We start from the raw sequence: 21,233 nt of genomic DNA, 5'->3' as shown, positions 1-21,233 counted from the left end.
GAATAAAGCAAAGTAAATTTACTATATTCAGGATTTTTTTTTTGAATTGATGAAAGATTTAATCTTATTTAAGAGCTTCAAGATTCTTGATGTGTGAAAATTGATTTTTTCAAGTGGAATACATGTTTTTTGTGTGTAAAATATGAAATATTTCAATAAGTGTGAATTGAAGTGAGAGAAAATATATTTACTTCAGTAGTACAAGTCAATATTTTGTTCGACTTTCTATATTTTTTTGTAATTTTATCAGTAGTACAAGTGGATTTTTAGTTTTTTGTTATTTTATCAGTAGTACAAGTTGAATTTAGTCAGACGTAAAAAAAATTGTAAAAATCATATGTAAAACTAAGTACTTAGAAAATATTTGTTTTTCTAATTCTGTCAGTAGAACAAGTAAATATTTAGTCAGACTTTCTATTTTTTCAATTTTTATTACTGGATCAGATTATTTTTAGCCAGACATATTAAATAACTGAAAATCAGTAGTAAAAGTAAATATTTAGTCAGGCTATTACAATTTTTCTTATTTTATTAGTAGAATAAATAGATTTTAGTCAGACAGAAGACAATTTAATTAATTTAATTGCATTTTGCATTCAATCATCGAAAATAAAATATGCGCCACATGAAATAAAAGGTAGCCTATTAAACGGCAAAATAAATTTGATGAAATTTTGTGTACTGCTGGCCAAAGCCAAAAGTGTAAACATGTGGCAGCAACTTTATTGTTGTTGACAATGTAAGTATATATATATATAATATTAATATTTATTATAATGATAAAGTATATTAATTAACATTCTTATCGAATTAAAACTTTAATAACAGTATAGCAAGTTTATACAAATTTTTTTACCATATTAAAATTATTTTTTAATTTTAAGGTTATGTTATTGCATTTTCACGTATATTTCTTCGAATCACCGGTTTTTTTAAATTGTATAATTAATAAAAAATTTATAAACTTATTTCAGTAAGGATACTGATGATCTGGACTCCGTTTCCTGTACCAACAAAAAATGCTTGTGGGACAATCCTCGAACGGCCTGCTTGGAACAATACGAACCAGCACCACAAGAAACCCACGATTGCTGTGCTGACAAATTTAAAAAGGAATATTCATTTTCAGATTCCGATGAAACAAAAAAAAATTATTTTCTCAGTAGTAAAACTCTAATTTAGTCAGACCTAATGACTAAAAAAATTAATTAATTAAAAAACAGTAGTACAAGTATATATTTAGTCAGACTCATATTTTTTGTTATTTTACCAGTATAGTGCAAGTTGATTATAGTCAGATATTATAAATTTATACGGAAATCAGTAGTCATAGTAAATATTTAGTGAGACTATTAAAATTTTCGTGATATTTATTTAGTAAAACTTTTAATTTATACATCATTATTATAATAATTTATTTATTATTTTATTTTTCAATATTAAATAATAAAAAGATGAAAAAAAATATTTTTTTTAATTAACAATTAGAAATATGAATTTTTTTTTCTCTCACAAAATTACTGTAATATGAAACTCGGAACGTGGAAAAATCTTGTCTGAAAAGAACTATGTAGTGTAAGATAAGGTTTTGATAAAGTCCAATGTGGAAAATGACGCGAGAGTATTACATTTTCAGCTCCGAGACAAGAAATCGATATTTTTTGTTCTATATATATATATATATTTCTCTTGACATGAAAAATCCAATCTTTTATATATATATAAAGCTCTAAAAATGGAATTTGATAAAGATTATTACAAGTCACTTATAAAAATATAATATAGAAATTAAATTAATTAGTTAATTAGTTTCTGAAGCTAATTATATTAGAAAATGAAAATTTATTACAATAGACATAATAATATTTCACTTAAGTTATCATTAGAGAAAGTTATTAGCTAGAAAATCAGAACTGAGAGTTGAAAACAGACACTGGTTGAGTGTCTTGCACACTTGGGTTAGGTCCAGAAGTGTATCAGAATATACTCGAGTCAAGCTTGGTAGAAAACTAATATTGCCCTGCTGCTTAGACGTAACCATAGCTCCCAGCGGATAACATCCATTCGTATATCTTCCGGCATATATATATATATACGTATATTTGTATGTATGTACCATTGGGACTCTTTTGAGCGGAAATAACGCAAGCGAAATTCAAAATCCTTGCTTTTGGTGTTATTAAGTTTATATTCACATAGGACAATGTCAATATTCACATTGCTTTATCATTTTTTCTTAAATATTACAATCTTCTATTATATTAAAATCATAATTCCGAAATTTTATTGGAATTTTCAAATTTTTTTTTATCTATTTTTTAACCGTTTCTTTTTATATCGCTATGTCTCATAGATTTCATGGAAAGAGAACACTCCTCCATCTTGATGTTCTACTACTACTCAAAATTAAAAATTTCTATTAATTTTCATTGAAAATGCAACAAAACATTTGAATTTTTGAAATAGGCGCATGCGCATTCATTGTACATTTAATTTAGAGAACACTCCGCCATCTTCATGTTCTCCTAATACTTAAAATTAAAAATTTCTTTTACATTTCATTGAATATGAATCAAACCATTTAAATTTTTAAAATAGGCGCATGCGCAGTTATTGAAATTCAATTTAGAGAACACTCCTCCATCTTGATGTTCTCCTGATACTCAAAATTAAAAAATTCTATTAAATTTCATTGAAAATGAATCAAAACATTTGAATTTTTGAAATAGGCGCATGCGCAGTTATTGAAATTCAATTTAGAGAACACTCCGCCATCTTCATGTTCTCCTAATACTTAAAATTAAAAATTTCTTTCAAATTTCATTGAATATGAATCAAAACATTTAAATTTTTGAAATAGGCGCATGCGCAGTTATTGAAATTCAATTTAGAGAACACTCCGCCATCTTCATGTTCTCCTAATACTTAAAATTAAAAATTTCTTTCAAATTTCATTGAATATGAATCAAAACATTTAAATTTTTGAAATAGGCGCATGCGTAGTTATTGAAATTCAATTTAGAGAACACTCCTCCATCTTGATGTTCTCCTGATACTCAAAATTAAAAATTTCTTTTAAATTTCATTGAAAATGCATCAAAACATTTGATTTTTTGAAATAGGCGCATGCGCAGTTATTGAAATTCAATTTTGAGAACACTCCGCCATCTTCATGTTCTTTTAATACTTAAAATTTCTTTTAAATTTCATTGAATATAAATGAAAACATTTAAAGTTTTGAAATAGGCGCATGCGCAGTTATTGAAATTCAATTTAGAGAACACTCCTCCATCTTGATGTTCTCCTGATACTCAAAATTAAAAATTTCTTATAAATTTCATTGAAAATGCATCAAAACATTTAAATTTTGGAAATAGGCGCATGCGCAGTTATTGAAATTCAATTAAGAGAACACTCCGCCATCTTCATGTTCTCCTAATACTTAAAATTACAAATTTCTTTTAAATTTCATTGAATATGAATCAAAACATTTAAATTTTTGAAATAGGCGCATGCGCAGTTATTGAAATTCAATTTAGAGAACACTCCTCCATCTTGATGTTCTCCTGATACTCAAAATTAAAAATTTCTTTTAAATTTCATTGAAAATGCATCAAAACATTTGAATTTTTGAAATAGGCGCATGCGCAGTTATTGAATTTCAATTTAGAGAAAACTCCTCCATCTTGATGTTCTCCTGATACTCAAAATTGAAAATTTCCATTAAATTTCATTGAAAATGCATCAAAACATTTGAATTTTTGAAATAGGCGCATGCGCAGTTATTGAAATTCAATTTAGAGAACACTCCTCCATCTTGATGTTCTCCTGATACTCAAAATTAAAAATTTCTTATAAATTTCATTGAAAATGCATCAAAACATTTAAATTTTTGAAATAGGCGCATGCGCAGTTATTAAAATTCAATTTAGAGAACACTCCGCCATCTTCATGTTCTCCTAATACTTAAAATTAAAAATTTCTTTCAAATTTCATTGAATATGAATCAAAACATTTAAATTTTTGAAATAGGCGCATGCGCAGTTATTGAAATTCAATTTAGAGAACACTCCGCCATCTTCATGTTCTCCTAATACTTAAAACTAAAAATTTCTTTCAAATTTCATTGAATATGAATCAAAACATTTAAATTTTTGAAATAGGCGCATGCGTAGTTATTGAAATTCAATTTAGAGAACACTCCTCCATCTTGATGTTCTCCTGATACTCAAAATTAAAAATTTCTTTTAAATTTCATTGAAAATGCATCAAAACATTTGATTTTTTGAAATAGGCGCATGCGCAGTTATTGAAATTCAATTTTGAGAACACTCCGCCATCTTCATGTTCTTTTAATACTTAAAATTTCTTTTAAATTTCATTGAATATAAATGAAAACATTTAAAGTTTTGAAATAGGCGCATGCGCAGTTATTGAAATTCAATTTAGAGAACACTCTTCCATCTTGATGTTCTCCTGATACTCAAAATTAAAAATTTCTTATAAATTTCATTGAAAATGCATCAAAACATTTAAATTTTGGAAATAGGCGCATGCGCAGTTATTAAAATTCAATTAAGAGAACACTCCGCCATCTTCCTGTTCTCCTAATACTTAAAATTAAAAATTTCTTTTAAATTTCATTGAATATGAATCAAAACATTTAAATTTTTGAAATAGGCGCATGCGCAGTTATTGAAATTCAATTTAGAGAACACTCCTCCATCTTGATGTTCTCCTGATACTCAAAATTAAAAATTTCTTTTAAATTTCATTGAATATGAATCAAAACATTTAAATTTTTGAAATAGGCGCATGCGCAGTTATTGAAATTCAATTTAGAGAACACTCCTCCATCTTGATGTTATCCTGATACTAAAAATTAAAAATTTCTTTTAAATTTCATTGAAAATGCATCAAAACATTTAAATTTTTGAAATAGGCGCATGCGCAGTTATTGAAATTCAATTTAGAGAACACTCCGCCATCTTCATGTTCTCCTAATACTTAAAATTAAAAATTTCTTTTAAATTTCATTGAATATGAATCAAAACATTTAAATTTTTGAAATAGGCGCATGCGCAGTTATTGAAATTCAATTTAGAGAACACTCCTCCATCTTGATGTTCTCCTGATACTCAAAATTGAAAATGCATCAAAACATTTGAATTTTTGAAATAGGCGCATGCGCAGTTATTGAAATTCAATTTAGAGAACACTCCGCCATCTTGATGTTCTCCTGATACTCAAAATTAAAAATTTCTTTTAAATTTCATTGAAAATGCATCAAAACATTTAAATTTTGGAAATAGGCGCATGCGCAGTTATTGAAATTCAATTTAGAAAACACTCTTCCATCTTGATGTTCTCCTGATACTCAAAATTAAAAATTTCTTTTAAATTTCATTGAAAATGCGTCAAAACATTAATTTTCTTATAAATTTCATTAAAAATGCATCAAAACATTTAAATTTTTGAAAAAGGCGCATGCGCAGTTATTGAAATTCAATTTAGAGAACACTCCTCCATCTTGATGTTCTCCTGATACTCAAAATTAAAATTTTCTTATAAATTTCATTAAAAATGCATCAAAACATTTAAATTTTGGAAATAGGCGCATGCGCAGTTATTGAAATTCAATTTAGAGAACACTCCGCCATCTTCATGTTCTCCTAATACTTACCATTAAAAATTTTTTTTAAATTTCATTGAATAAGAATCAAAACATTTAAATTTTTGAAATAGGCGCATGCGCAGTTATTGAAATTCAATTTAGAGAACACTCCTCCATCTTGATGTTCTCCTGATACTCAAAATTAAAAATTTCTTTTAAATTTCATTGAAAATGCATCAAAACATTTGAATTTTTGAAATAGGCGCATGCGCAGTTATTGAAATTCAATTTAGAAAACACTCCTCCATCTTGATGTTCTCCTGATACTCAAAATTAAAAATTTCTTTTAAATTTCATTGAAAATGCATCAAAACATTTGAATTTTTGAAATAGGCGCATGCGCAGTTATTGAAATTCAATTTAGAGAACACTCCGCCATCATCATGTTCTCCTAATACCTAAAATTAAAAATTTCTTTTAAATTTCATTGAATAAGAATCAAAACATTTAAATTTTTGAAATAGGCGCATGCGCAGTTATTGAAATTCAATTTAGAGAACACTCCTCCATCTTGATGTTCTCCTGATACTCAAAATTAAAATTTTTTTTTAAATTTCATTGAAAATGCATCAAAACATTTGAATTTTTGAAATAGGCGCATGCGCAGTTATTGAAATTCAATTTAGAGAACACTCCTCCATCTTGATGTTCTCCTGATGCTCAAAATTAAAAATTTCTTTTAAATTTCATTGAAAATGCAACAAAACATTTGAATTTTTGAAATAGGCGCATGCGCAGTTATTGGAATTCAATTTTGAGAATCAGGAGAACATCAAGATGAAGGAGTGTTCTCTAAATTGAATTTCATTAACTGCGCATGCGCCTATTTAAAAAATTTAAATGTTTTGATGCATTTTCAATGAAATTTAAAAGAAATTTTTAATTTTGAGTATCAGGAGAACATCAAGATGGAGTAGTGTTCTCTAAATCGAATTTCAATAACTTCGCATGCGCCTATTTCAAAAATTTAAATGTTTTGATTCATATTCAATGAAATTTAAAAGAAATTTTAATTTTAAGTATTAGGAGAACATGAAGATGGCGGAGTGTTCTCTAAATTGAATTTCAATAACTGCGCATGCGCCTATTTCAAAAATTTAATTGTTTTGATTCATATTCAATGAAATTTAAAAGAAATTTTTAATTTTAAGTATCAGGAGAACATCAAGATGGAAAAGTGTTCTCTAAATTGAATTTCAATAACTGCGCATGCGCCTATTTCAAAAATTCAAATGTTTTGATGCATTTTCAATGAAATTTAAAAGAAATTTTTAATTTTGAGTATCAGGAGAACATCAAGATGGAGGAGTATTCACTAAATTGAATTTCAATAACTGCGCATGCGCCTATTTCAAAAATTCAAATGTTTTGATGCATTTTCAATGAAATTTAAAAGAAATTTTGAATTTTGAGTATCAGGAGAACATCAAGATGGAAGAGTGTTCTCTAAATTGAATTTCAATAACTGCGCATGCTCCTATTTCAAAAATTAAAATGTTTTGATTTAAAAGAAATTTTTAATTTTAAGTATTAGGAGAACATGACGATGGCGGAGTGTTCTCTAAATTGAATTTCAATAACTGCGCATGCGCTTATTTCAAAAATTCAAATGTTTTGATGCATTTTCAATGAAATTTAAATGAAATTTTTAATTTTGAGAATCAGGAGAACATCAAGATGGAGGAGTGTTCTCTAAATTGAATTTCATTAACTGCGCATGCGCCTATTTCAAAAATTTAAATGTTTTGATTCATATTCAATGAAATTTAAAAGAAATTTTTAATTTTAAGTATTAGGAGAACATGAAGATGGCGGAGTGTTTTCTAAATTGAATTTCAATAACTGCGCATGCGCCTATTTCAAAAATTTAAATGTTTTGATGCATTTTCAATGAAATTTAAAAGAAATTTTTAATTTTGAGTATCAGGAGAACATCAAGATGGAGTAGTGTTCTCTAAATCGAATTTCAATAACTGCGCATGCGCCTATTTAAAAAATTTAAATGTTTTGATTCATATTCAATGAAATTTAAAAAAAAAATTTAATTTTAAGTATTAGGAGAACATGAAGATGGTAGAGTGTTCTCTATATTGAATTTCAATATCTGCGCATGCACCTATTTCAGAAATTCAAATGTTTTGATGCATTTTCAATGAAATTTAAAAGAAATTTTTAATTTTGAGTATCAGGAGAACATCAAGATGGAGGAGTGTTCTCTAAATTGAATTTCAATAACTGCGCATGCGCCTATTTCAAAAATTCATATTTTTTGATGCATTTTCAATGAAATTTAAAAGAAATTTTTAATTTTGAGTATCAGGAGAACATCAAGATGGAGGAGTGTTCTCTAAATTGAATTTCAATAACTGCGCATGCGCCTATTTCAAAACTTTAAATGTTTTGATTCATATTCAATGAAATTTAAAAGAAATTTTTAATTTTAAGTATTAGGAGAACATGAAGATGGCGGAGTGTTTTCTAAATTGAATTTCAATAACTGCGCATGCGCCTATTTCAAAAATTCAAATGTTTTGATGCATTTTCAATGAAATTTAAAAGAAATTTTTAATTTTGAGTATCAGGAGAACATCAAGATGGAGGAGTGTTCTCTAAATTGAATTTCAATAACTGCGCATGCGCCTATTTCAAAAATTTAAATGTTTTGATGCATTTTCAATGAAATTTAAAAGAAATTTTTAATTTTGAGTATCAGGAGAACATCAAGATGGAGGAGTGTTCTCTAAATTGAATTTCAATAACTGCTCATGCGCCTATTTCAAAAATTTAAATGTTTTGATTCTTATTCAATGAAATTTAAAAGAAATTTTTAATTTTAAGTATTAGGAGAACATGAAGATGGCGGAGTGTTCTCTAAATTGAATTTCAATAACTGCGCATGCGCCTATTTCAAAAATTCAAATGTTTTGATGCATTTTCAATGAAATTTAAAAGAAATTTTGAATTTTGATTATCAGGAGAACATCAAGATGGAGGAGTGTTCTCTAAATCGAATTTCAATAACTGCGCATGCGCCTATTTCAAAAATTTAAATGTTTTGATTCATATTCAATGAAATTTAAAAGAAATTTTAATTTTAAGTATTAGGAGAACATGAAGATGGCGGAGTGTTCTCTAAATTGAATTTCAATAACTGCGCATGCGCCTATTTCAAAAATTTAATTGTTTTGATTCATATTCAATGAAATTTAAAAGAAATTTTTAATTTTAAGTATCAGGAGAACATCAAGATGGAAAAGTGTTCTCTAAATTGAATTTCAATAACTGCGCATGCGCCTATTTCAAAAATTCAAATGTTTTGATGCATTTTCAATGAAATTTAAAAGAAATTTTTAATTTTGAGTATCAGGAGAACATCAAGATGGAGGAGTATTCACTAAATTGAATTTCAATAACTGCGCATGCGCCTATTTCAAAAATTCAAATGTTTTGATGCATTTTCAATGAAATTTAAAAGAAATTTTGAATTTTGAGTATCAGGAGAACATCAAGATGGAAGAGTGTTCTCTAAATTGAATTTCAATAACTGCGCATGCTCCTATTTCAAAAATTAAAATGTTTTGATTTAAAAGAAATTTTTAATTTTAAGTATTAGGAGAACATGACGATGGCGGAGTGTTCTCTAAATTGAATTTCAATAACTGCGCATGCGCTTATTTCAAAAATTCAAATGTTTTGATGCATTTTCAATGAAATTTAAATGAAATTTTTAATTTTGAGAATCAGGAGAACATCAAGATGGAGGAGTGTTCTCTAAATTGAATTTCATTAACTGCGCATGCGCCTATTTCAAAAATTTAAATGTTTTGATTCATATTCAATGAAATTTAAAAGAAATTTTTAATTTTAAGTATTAGGAGAACATGAAGATGGCGGAGTGTTTTCTAAATTGAATTTCAATAACTGCGCATGCGCCTATTTCAAAAATTTAAATGTTTTGATGCATTTTCAATGAAATTTAAAAGAAATTTTTAATTTTGAGTATCAGGAGAACATCAAGATGGAGTAGTGTTCTCTAAATCGAATTTCAATAACTGCGCATGCGCCTATTTAAAAAATTTAAATGTTTTGATTCATATTCAATGAAATTTAAAAAAAAAATTTAATTTTAAGTATTAGGAGAACATGAAGATGGTAGAGTGTTCTCTATATTGAATTTCAATATCTGCGCATGCACCTATTTCAGAAATTAAAATGTTTTGATGCATTTTCAATGAAATTTAAAAGAAATTTTTAATTTTGAGTATCAGGAGAACATCAAGATGGAGGAGTGTTCTCTAAATTGAATTTCAATAACTGCGCATGCGCCTATTTCAAAAATTCATATTTTTTGATGCATTTTCAATGAAATTTAAAAGAAATTTTTAATTTTGAGTATCAGGAGAACATCAAGATGGAGGAGTGTTCTCTAAATTGAATTTCAATAACTGCGCATGCGCCTATTTCAAAACTTTAAATGTTTTGATTCATATTCAATGAAATTTAAAAGAAATTTTTAATTTTAAGTATTAGGAGAACATGAAGATGGCGGAGTGTTTTCTAAATTGAATTTCAATAACTGCGCATGCGCCTATTTCAAAAATTCAAATGTTTTGATGCATTTTCAATGAAATTTAAAAGAAATTTTTAATTTTGAGTATCAGGAGAACATCAAGATGGAGGAGTGTTCTCTAAATTGAATTTCAATAACTGCGCATGCGCCTATTTCAAAACTTTAAATGTTTTGATTCATATTCAATGAAATTTAAAAGAAATTTTTAATTTTAAGTATTAGGAGAACATGAAGATGGCGGAGTGTTCTCTAAATTGAATTTCAATAACTGCGCATGCGCCTATTTCAAAAATTTAAATGTTTTGATGCATTTTCAATGAAATTTAAAAGAAATTTTTAATTTTGAGTATCAGGAGAACATCAAGATGGAGGAGTGTTCTCTAAATTGAATTTCAATAACTGCTCATGCGCCTATTTCAAAAATTTAAATGTTTTGATTCTTATTCAATGAAATTTAAAAGAAATTTTTAATTTTAAGTATTAGGAGAACATGAAGATGGCGGAGTGTTCTCTAAATTGAATTTCAATAACTGCGCATGCGCCTATTTCAAAAATTCAAATGTTTTGATGCATTTTCAATGAAATTTAAAAGAAATTTTGAATTTTGATTATCAGGAGAACATCAAGATGGAGGAGTGTTCTCTAAATCGAATTTCAATAACTGCGCATGCGCCTATTTCAAAAATTTAAATGTTTTGATGCATTTTCAATGAAATTTAAAAGAAATTTTTAATTTTGAGTATCAGGAGAACATCAAGATGGAGTAGTGTTCTCTAAATCTAATTTCAATAACTGCGCATGCGCCTGTTTCAAAAATTTAATTGTTTTGATTCATATTCAATGAAATTTAAAAAAAAATTTTAATTTTAAGTATCAGGAGAACATCAAGATGGAGGAGTGTTCTCTAAATTGAATTTCAATAACTGCGCATGCGCCTATTTCAAAACTTTAAATGTTTTGATTCATATTCAATGAAATTTAAAAGAAATTTTTAATTTTAAGTATTAGGAGATCATGAAGATGGCGGAGTGTTCTCTAAATTGAATTTCAATAACTGCGCATGCGCCTATTTCAAAAATTCAAATGTTTTGATGCATTTTCAATGAAATTTAAAAGAAATTTTTAATTTTGAGTATCAGGAGAACATCAAGATGGAGGAGTGTTCTCTAAATTGAATTTCAATAACTGCGCATGCGCCTATTTCAAAAATTTAAATGTTTTGATTCATATTCAATGAAATTTAAAAGAAATTTTTAATTTTAAGTATTAGGACAACATGAAGATGGCGGAGTGATTTCTAAATTGAATTTCAATAACTGCGCATGCGCCTATTTCAAAAATTTAAATGTTTTGATTCATATTCAATGAAATTTAAAAGAAATTTTTAATTTTGAGTATCAGGAGAACATCAAGATGGAGGAGTGTTTTCTAAATTGAATTTCAATAACTGCGCATGCGCCTATTTCAAAAATTCAAATTTTTTGATGGATTTTCAATGAAATTTAACAGAAATTTTTAATTTTGAGTATCAGGAGAACATCAAGATGGAGGAGTGTTCTCTAAATTGAATTTCAATAACTGCGCATGCTCCTATTTCAAAAATTTAAATGTTTTGATTCATATTCAATGAAATTTAAAAGAAATTTTTAATTTTGAGTATCAGGAGAACATCAAGATGGAGGAGTGTTCTCTAAATTGAATTTCAATAACTGCGCATGCGCCTATTTCAAAAATTTAAATGTTTTGATTCATATTCAATGAAATTTAAAAGAAATTTTTAATTTTGAGTATCAGGAGAACATCAAGATGGAGGAGTGTTCTCTAAATTGAATTTCAATAACTGCGCATGCGTCTATTTCAAAAATTCAAATTTTTTGATGGATTTTCAATGAAATTTAAAAGAAATTTTTAATTTTGAGTATCAGGAGAACATCAAGATGGAGGAGTGTTCTCTAAATTGAATTTCAATAACTGCGCATGCTCCTATTTCAAAAATTTAAATGTTTTGATTCATATTCAATGAAATTTAAAAGAAATTTTTAATTTTGAGTATCAGGAGAACATCAAGATGGAGGAGTGTTCTCTAAATTGAATTTCAATAACTGCGCATGCGTCTATTTCAAAAATTCAAATTTTTTGATGGATTTTCAATGAAATTTAAAAGAAATTTTTAATTTTGAGTATCAGGAGAACATCAAGATGGAGGAGTGTTCTCTAAATTGAATTTCAATAACTGCGCATGCTCCTATTTCAAAAATTTAAATGTTTTGATTCATATTCAATGAAATTTAAAAGAAATTTTTAATTTTGAGTATCAGGAGAACATCAAGATGGAGGAGTGTACTCTAAATTGTATTTCAATAACTGCGCATGCGCCTATTTCAAAAATTTAAGTGTTTAAATTTTATTGAATATGAATCAAAACATTTAAATTTTTGAAATAGGCGCATGCGCAGTCATTGTGGATTGAATTGAGAGGTTACTCTGCCATCTTTATGTTCTCCTAATACTTGAAATTAAATATTTTTTTAACTTCCATTCGTATATCTGTCGGCATATATATATATATATATATATATATATATATGTTTTTGTATGTATGTACTATTGGGACTCTTTTGAGCGGAAATAACGCAAGCGAAATTCAAAATCCTTGCTTTTGGTGTTATTAAGTATATATTCACATAGGACAATGTCAATATTCACATTGCTTTATCTTTTTTTCTTAAATATTACAATTTTTATTATTATTAAAAAATACCAAACTGGTTTTTTTTTGTAATTTTTGGTTTTTTTGAAGAAAAATAAAAGTTGCTCATTTTTCATAACCATCCAATAGATGTGATAAACTCATTTTTAATTCTGCGCGTAGAGAATTGAGAAAAAGAAGGTTTTTTTTTTATTTTTTCAAGGGAGGTAAAAACACATTTCCGCAGGAGGTACAGGATTCAACCACGCGCGCTCGTAATATCCGCAATAACTTTCCATCTCTCTCTCTCGCTCTCTCCTGACAATCATACATCCGTTTTTATTTTTTCCATCCCGGTGGATTTTAGGCAATTGCAAAGAATTTTCTTCATTGAACAAAAAAAATAAACTAAAATTTAACTTTTGTAAATATGTCTGACTAAATTCGAGTTTTACTACTTATAAAACTAGAAAAATTGCAATAGTTTAAATAAATATTTATATTTACTACTGGTTTTTAATTTAGTTATTATGTCTGTGTATAGCGGATTTGACCTTACTGAGTGATGGTAAAACAAATTTTGTTTGAAAAATTAAGATATAAAAAATTATTGACATTGATATCTACCTTACCGACTGATGGTAAAATGGAAATATAAAAAAATTATCGACATAGAAACCTACCTTACCGACTGTCGATAATTTTTTTTTATATTTTATAGAAAATACGGAATAGTACATGGAAGCAGACAAAATATATATATATATATATATATATAATACATGAGGACAGACAAAATATATATTCAGAACATGAAGGACATATGGCTACTTAAAATTATTATATATAATTTTTGAAATTGATGATGCAAAACTTATCCATCAGACAACCATGACACCATTGAACGATTGGTGATTCATGAGCATAAAGTTGAAAGCTGTAAGATTATCGAAAATTGATGCTTAGTAACCTATGATCCGAGGTGATGCATCAAAAACCATTTTACTAAGAACAGTAACTTCTTCCATTTATGTAATGAATATTTCGAAACCAAAAAATTCTTTTTTTTATTATCAAACCTTTTATATTAATATTAATTTTTTTTAAAGTAATAATTCTAAAGGAATATTATATTTTTTAATATATAAATATAAAAAAATGACCATATGATAATTCGTAAGTTAATAGTTAAGCACATTAAATACATTGGGAAATTGATTTTGAACAGACTTTGATCCCAGGTAAAGGAATTCTCTTTGAAATAACATTCATTAGAATGGTTATTGGAGAGAGTTACTCTCGGCCTTCAAACTAAACCACACCACCTCTTCCGCGACCTAATCCAATATAAATCTCTGGATATAAAGCCGTTCCGATTAATGGTTCGACAAACCAATGTGGTAAATCCCAACTACGCCACTCGTATGCATGGTGTTTCCTAAAGTCCCTAACAATTCAAGAGCGTTAATCTCCTGTCAAAATTGGAACAAAATTCTCCTACTGAATTCCTCGATTTTTATCGCATATATATATATAAATTAGATTTTTATCAAATATTTCTAAAAATTCCCCCATGACAATGTTTAAAAGCGTTATTATTTTTATCACTAACAAAATTCTGTTTCTTTTTCAGAATTTTTTTTTTTAAATTCTTTTTTAAATTTTATTTTCGTTGTTTTGGGGAAAGTAGGAAATATTTCAAGCAATTCTTTTAAAGGAATCGTAAAAATAAATTCTCCTTTAAAGCAAAAAAAAAAGAAAAGAAAAGAAAAAAACCTTCTTTTTTCTGTTCTTCTGTCTGTTGAACTCATTTCGGTTTGTGTGAACGATGTTCGCGACGGGCCAACTTATTCCAAACTTACGAAATGGTAGAGCTAATGAGCTTTTAAATTATTCTACAAGAAGGAAGAAGTGTAGAGAATGACCGAGGCGACGACTTCTCCCTACAACTCATACACCCCTCACGAAATTTTCTCTCAGTGAAAGCATATATAAACGAAGTTGGGCTTGTGGAGAATATGAAAAGAGAAAGGTTGCTTATAAGCGAGCACCCAGACGGTATATTTAGTCGAAGATCAACCAAAAAAGGATGAAAAGACCCTGAAAACCTCGTAAACATCGGAAGAAAATCTTCCGTTCTTTCAGTTTAAATCCTCAGACTCTCTGTGTTCAAGGAACCACTTCATCTTTTGAATTTAGAGGAAAACTTCTTTTCATTTATATCTATTATCATTATTATTATTATTTTAATTTATTTTTCAAAATATTTATATGTTAATTTCCTTCGTATTTATAACTTAGTTAATTATTTTTTAATTTTTTTTAAATTGAAGCAAATATGGTAAATATCTAATAAAAGTAAATATTTACTTAAAATTATTAAAAACATTCATTAAAAAATCAGTAGTAATAGTAAATGTTTAGTCAAACCTTCCATTGTTTTAAATTATCGACACAGAAATCTTCCTTACCGACTGATGGTAACAGTTTTTTTTTTGAAAAATGAAAATATAAAACATTACCTACATAGAAATCTATCTTATCGACTGATGTTAAAGAATTTTTTTTTGAAATCTTACCAACTTTTCAAAACTGTTTTACCATCAGTCGGCAAGGTAGATTTCTATGTCGGTAATTTTTATATTTTTCATTTTTCACAAAATTGTTTAGCATCAGTCGGTAAGGTAGATTTCTATGTCGGTAGTAGTAAATGTTTAGTAATAGTTTTTATTTTTTAATTTTGTTAGTAGATCAAATCGGTTTTGGTCAGCCCCAATAAAGAAGTTCGAAAATCAGTAGTAAAAGTCAATATTTAGTTAGACCATTGGAATTTTTGTGCTTTTATCAGTAATAAAACTAATCTTTTTTAAAAAAAAAACGTAAAATTTTACATATAATCAAAGCGATTTTATTCAATTTTGCTAAAAGTGGTACATGATATATATACAATATACATATATATATAGATATAGAAGAGACTGAAAAATGTATATTAGACTTATGGAAAAGAAGATGCGTTGAAATCAATAACTATGAAGCCTCCTATCGTTTTTTTTCTTCTTTCTGCAAGTCGGGTGCAATCGTACGAGTAGAGACGCACACAAAGACATCGACTTTCTCTCTCTCTATCTCTCTCTTTCTCTCTCATACACGGTTATTTTACGGTAAAGTATCCCGCCTCGACTACTCTTTTCACTGAGCGCTTCTATTGCGCCTGACTTGAACAGGAAATACATGGAAATTAGGCTGTGCATCGAGGGAGCTTGGAAGAAACAAGAAAAAGCACCATCGTTCGATATCTGGGGAATATATTTCGAAACACAATAGAAATTCTCGTGAGAGATGAATCTCTTGCTTTAGAAAAAGAAAAAAAAATAAACACCAAATGCTCTTACAACAATTTACTTAATGAAAATTTGTTCATTTTTCAAATTATTCCAATATACAGATTCAAGAATAATTATTATATATTATAGTAGCAAACTAACACCAAAAATATCAAATTGATACCAAAAATATTAAATTTATACAAAAAAATATAAAATCGATACAAAAAGTATATATAATTTATACCAAAAGTTTCAAATTGATACTATTTACTATTATCATAGCAACCGTTACTATGGCTTCAGTTACCATAACAACGGTTACTATATCAATCGTTACCATAGTAATGGTTAGTAATAATTTTTTAATAAGTATTATGTCTGACTAAAACCGAATTACACTACTGTCTGACGCTTGGAATTTTTTTTTAATTGTTTAATAGTACACTAAATGAAAAATCAGTAGTATAAGTAAATATTTAGTCAAACTTGTTACATTTTGTAATTTTATCAGTAGTACGATCCAATTTTAGTCAGACACAATTAATCAATTTGAAAATCAGTAGTAATAGTAAATATTCAGTCTGACTTTTTATATTTCATTATTTTCTCAGTAGTACAAATCGGTTTTAGTCAGACATAATTAAATAAATTCAAGAATCAATGGTAAACAGTTAATAATTAATATTTAATTTTTATATATTCATACCAAAAGTATCAAAATTGGTATAAAAATTTGGATCAATTTGATACTATTAATTTTAACTGTAATAATGATAAATGTTTTATGATTGTTGTATAAATAATTTGAAAAATAATACTATAGAAAAAGCAAATGTTAAATGTTTCAAATATATATAAAAGAAAAGTAAAGAATCTTATCTATATATAAGGTCTCAAAGTTTCGAAATCTAACGATTGAAAATGTTAGTACTTGGAAATCCTTCTGCTAAACCGAGGCTTATAACACGCCACTGGGAGTAAGAACTTATCGTAAATCTGTGTTTACTCTAAAAAGTTTGTTGCCTCGTGAAATCGGCTCAGAAAACCCTTTTCTCCACTGAGCAACAGATAATAAATCTTCATTTTTTTTCTCAAAGTTAGCCTAAAACAAGTTAATGTCATTGTACAAATCATCTTTTTTTTCTATTATTTACGTTTCTAATGCACCACAAAATTTATACTTGAGTAGATATATATCTACTGGAATTACTTAGTTAGACTTTCTATTCTTTTTGTACATTTTTTAGTAGATCAAATCCGTTATAGTCAGACAATATGACTGAATTAGAAAATCAGTAGAAAAGATAAATATTCAATCGGACTTTTATTAACTTTCTAAATTTATTAGTAGTAAAAATACATGTCTAGTCAGATTTACTAATTTTTTAAATTTTACCAGTAGGTCAAGTCCATATTTAGTCAGACTTTGTAATTTTGTCAGTAGTATAAGTAAATATTTAGTCATAATTTTTAATTTTTTTGTCAGTAGTACAAGTTCATATTTAATCAGACTTTGTAATATTTTCAGTAGTACAAGTAAATATTTAGTCAGACTTTTTAATTTTTTGTCAGTAGTACAAGTTCATATTTAGTCAGACTTTGTAATATTTTCAATAGTACAAGTAAATATTTCGTCAGGCTTTTTAATTTTATTATCAGTAGTACAAATATATATTTAGTCAGACTTTGTATTTTTATTAGTAGTATAAGTACATATTCAGTCAAACTTCTTAATTTTTTACCAGTAGTATAAGTCAATATTTATTCAGACTTTGTAATGTTTTCAGTAGTGCAAGTAAATATTTTATCAGCCTTTAATTACACGTTTGTAATTTTATCAGTAGTACAAGTAAATATTTAGTCAGACTTTCTAAATATTTGTAATTTCACTAGAAGCAAAACTTAAATTAAATTAACTAATATTAAATTGAATTGAATTAAACCAAAAATAGTTTTTCCCTTAAAGATCTTCGTTGTTTTTGTAAATAATGGCAAAAATTGAAATGTTTTTTTTGTCAAAATTTTTAGATTTATAAAATAATGTTCAAATGGAATTACTAGCGAAAAGCTTGACCAAGCGTGTTTCGCTCGTCTAATTCAACATCGCTTTACGGTTTTCAATATGACCCACATCAAACAAGTTATCTTCTTGAGCGTCCCTCATCAAGTCAACTAATCTCTTTGAAGTTATACAGTCTTTACTAATAATAAAGTAATAAAATTAATTATTAATAATAAAATAATAATAATAATTCACAGAAAATTTGCTATTTAAATTTATTATTGTATTGTTTGTGTTTAATTCATTTCTAATTTGTATCAAATTTATTTCTAAATTAGTTCAGGTCATTTTAAAAATTAAGTGAAAGTCATTTTAAGGATAATTAAGGTCAATATAGGTCATGTAAAGGTCATTTCCATTACAATCAAGGTTAAATTAAGGTCATTTCAAGGTCAATAAAGGTCAAGTGTAGGTCAATTCAAGGTCAATTAAGGTCATTTCAAGGTTAATAAAGATCAAATGAAGGTTATTTCCATAACAATGAAGGTTAAATTAAGGTCATTTCAAGGACAATAAAGGTCAGGAGAAGGTCAATTCAAGGTCAATTAAGGTTATTTCAAGGTCAATAAGGTCAAGTGAAGGGTATTTACATTACAATGAAGGTTAAAGTAAGGTCATTTCAAGGTCAGTAAAGGTCAGGTGAAGGTCAATTCAAGGTCAATTAAGGTTATTTCAAGGTCAATAAGGTCAAGTGAAGGGTATTTACATTACAATGAAGGTTAAAGTAAGGTCATTTCAAGGTCAATAAAGGTGAAATGAAGGTCATTAACATAACAATCAAGGTTAAATTAAGGTCATTTTAAGATTAATAAAGGTCAAATGAAAGTTAATTCAAGATTAATTAAGGTTAAGTCAAGTTAATGTTAAATCAATGTCAAGTCAAAGTCAAGTCTAGGTCATTTCAAGGTTGATTTGATCTTGACTTGACCTTGAAATGATCTTATCTTAACAATATACAAACAGTTGACGTATTAAACAAGAATAACACTAATAACTCCCCTCATCTTGTTAATATACTTTCTAATTTAGAGGCGGTAAAATTTTTTTACAAATATTAAAAAAAAAATATAGAATATTTTTTTTCTCGTTCTGTGACTGTAAGAGAATTTTAGAAACAAATTTCTACTGTCGAGCAATGTCATGATTCTATAGATGTGATGGTCCATTGTTCGTTCAACCATGGACAAATCTGTTTCAATTTGAAATCGCTGTTTGTCGTATATTGTTCCCTTTTTGTAGTGACATATCTTTTCTGTGTCTTAAAAATTTTAAAAAAAAATTTTTTTTTATAAATATAAGAGAAAAATTATTGCAAGAAATGTTTAATTTATATTTGATTTTAATTAAAACACAATTATTTCTAATTATAAATAAACTGATTTAATTTTTTATTATTTCTAAAATATTCTCATATTTTAATTTAATTCTTTTAAATTTTCGTGAATATTAAACAAAATATCTGAGTAATAAAAATTTTGATTTTGAGAATGTTTCATTGCTTAATTAATTTATTATCAATTAGATGATTCAAGTATAAAGGAAATATATTATATAACAAACAATAAACGTTTATTATTATAATCTTTACTCTCTGATTAGAATTAAGATTCTCGATTGTTATTGTTAAAATTATTACTAAATGTTCAGAATGACATAGCTATAAAGCATTATCGTAATCAAATTGTATCTCAGAGAGTATATATATAGACTCTTCTTCACGAAACCTACGTTTTGAATTACAAGATTAACTGACAAGAGTATATAGTATGCCTCACTAGCACAAAGCAAGTTTCCACTTCAAAATTAGAGGTTTACGATGTATCTAATGACGTTATTAAAGTCACACTTGCATGAAAGTCGAGCGTTTATGAAGAGAGAGGGAGAGAGAGAGTGAGAGACAGAAAGCTGAATCCCAAGGCAGCGGTAAATTTCTTGTCAGTAATAGAGGTAAACTAAAATAAACAGGAAGGTTATCGTGTGCATCCTCCTTCTTCCTTCCTTTCTCATTTTATGTTTTGATGCACTCTTTATTTCTGTCCCACTTTGCCTATTGTTCCCAAGATGTAGGTAAACTCAATGAGCATGACTTTGTCGACAATTCTAACGAGAGGAAAATGCAAAGCGTTTATTTTATACAACATTTCAAGAAAGTTCACGAGTACTTGACATTTTGATAAAAGGATGAAAATCTAAAATATATATATATACAAAGACGGAAAATTTAATGTGCATGATAAGCATATAAAGTTTATATATATATGCTTTAAATTATAAAATCAAATTATCAAAAATATGTTAAAATTAGATGAAACTTGTTTGCATTGGTATTTTAATATTTTTTTTTTAATATTTTGTTTCAGATGAATTGGTTTAGCAGAGTGTATTAATCTTTATTCGTAAGTAAAATACATTTTCTGTTAATAAATATTTACGATAAGATGTTATATTAATTTTAAATACTAACTGTTACATGGTAACGGTTGCTACACTAACCGTGGCTGTGGTAACCAATGCCATAGTAACGGATGCTGTGGTAACTATTGCTATTGAAACAGTTCTTATAGTAATGGTTGCTATAGTAACGGTACCAGTTAAGTTGGTACCAGTTACTATGATACCAGTTAAGTTGGTATCAGTTACTTCGGTACCAGTAACTTTGGTACTAGTTATGTTAGTACCTGTTACTTTGGTGCAAGTTACTATGGTACCAGTTAAGTTAGTGACTTTTAGTTACTGTGGTACCAGTTACTATGGTACATGTTACTATGGTACAAGTTACTATGGTACAAGTTACTATGGTACAAGTTACTATGGTACAAGTTACTATGGTACAAGTTACTATGGTACAAGTTACTATGGTACCAGTTAAGTTGGTAACAGTACCAGTAACTTTGGTACCAATTACTATG

The 21,233-nt window shown here is 27.4% G+C and overlaps 1 protein-coding gene across 1 annotated transcript in view; it reads left to right on the top strand.

The window, feature by feature from the left end:
• The window catches only part of LOC127281957 (discoidin domain-containing receptor tyrosine kinase B), a 395,594-nt gene that overhangs the window by 148,546 nt on the left and 225,815 nt on the right, over positions 1–21,233 (top strand). The window contains exon 5 of the mRNA XM_051305982.1: positions 20,685–20,720. The gene's annotated coding sequence lies outside the window, so the exon portion shown is untranslated. The remainder of the gene's footprint in view (positions 1–20,684; positions 20,721–21,233) is intronic.

This window comes from Leptopilina boulardi, unplaced genomic scaffold (assembly GCF_019393585.1).
Source record: "Leptopilina boulardi isolate dan_hultmark-lab unplaced genomic scaffold, ZJU_Lbou_2.1 LbouV2_278, whole genome shotgun sequence".
In the NCBI taxonomy this organism is placed as follows: Eukaryota; Metazoa; Arthropoda; class Insecta; order Hymenoptera; family Figitidae; genus Leptopilina; species Leptopilina boulardi.
Note: the sequence above shows the minus strand (reverse complement) of the source record. Positions and strands in the feature narration are given on the sequence as shown.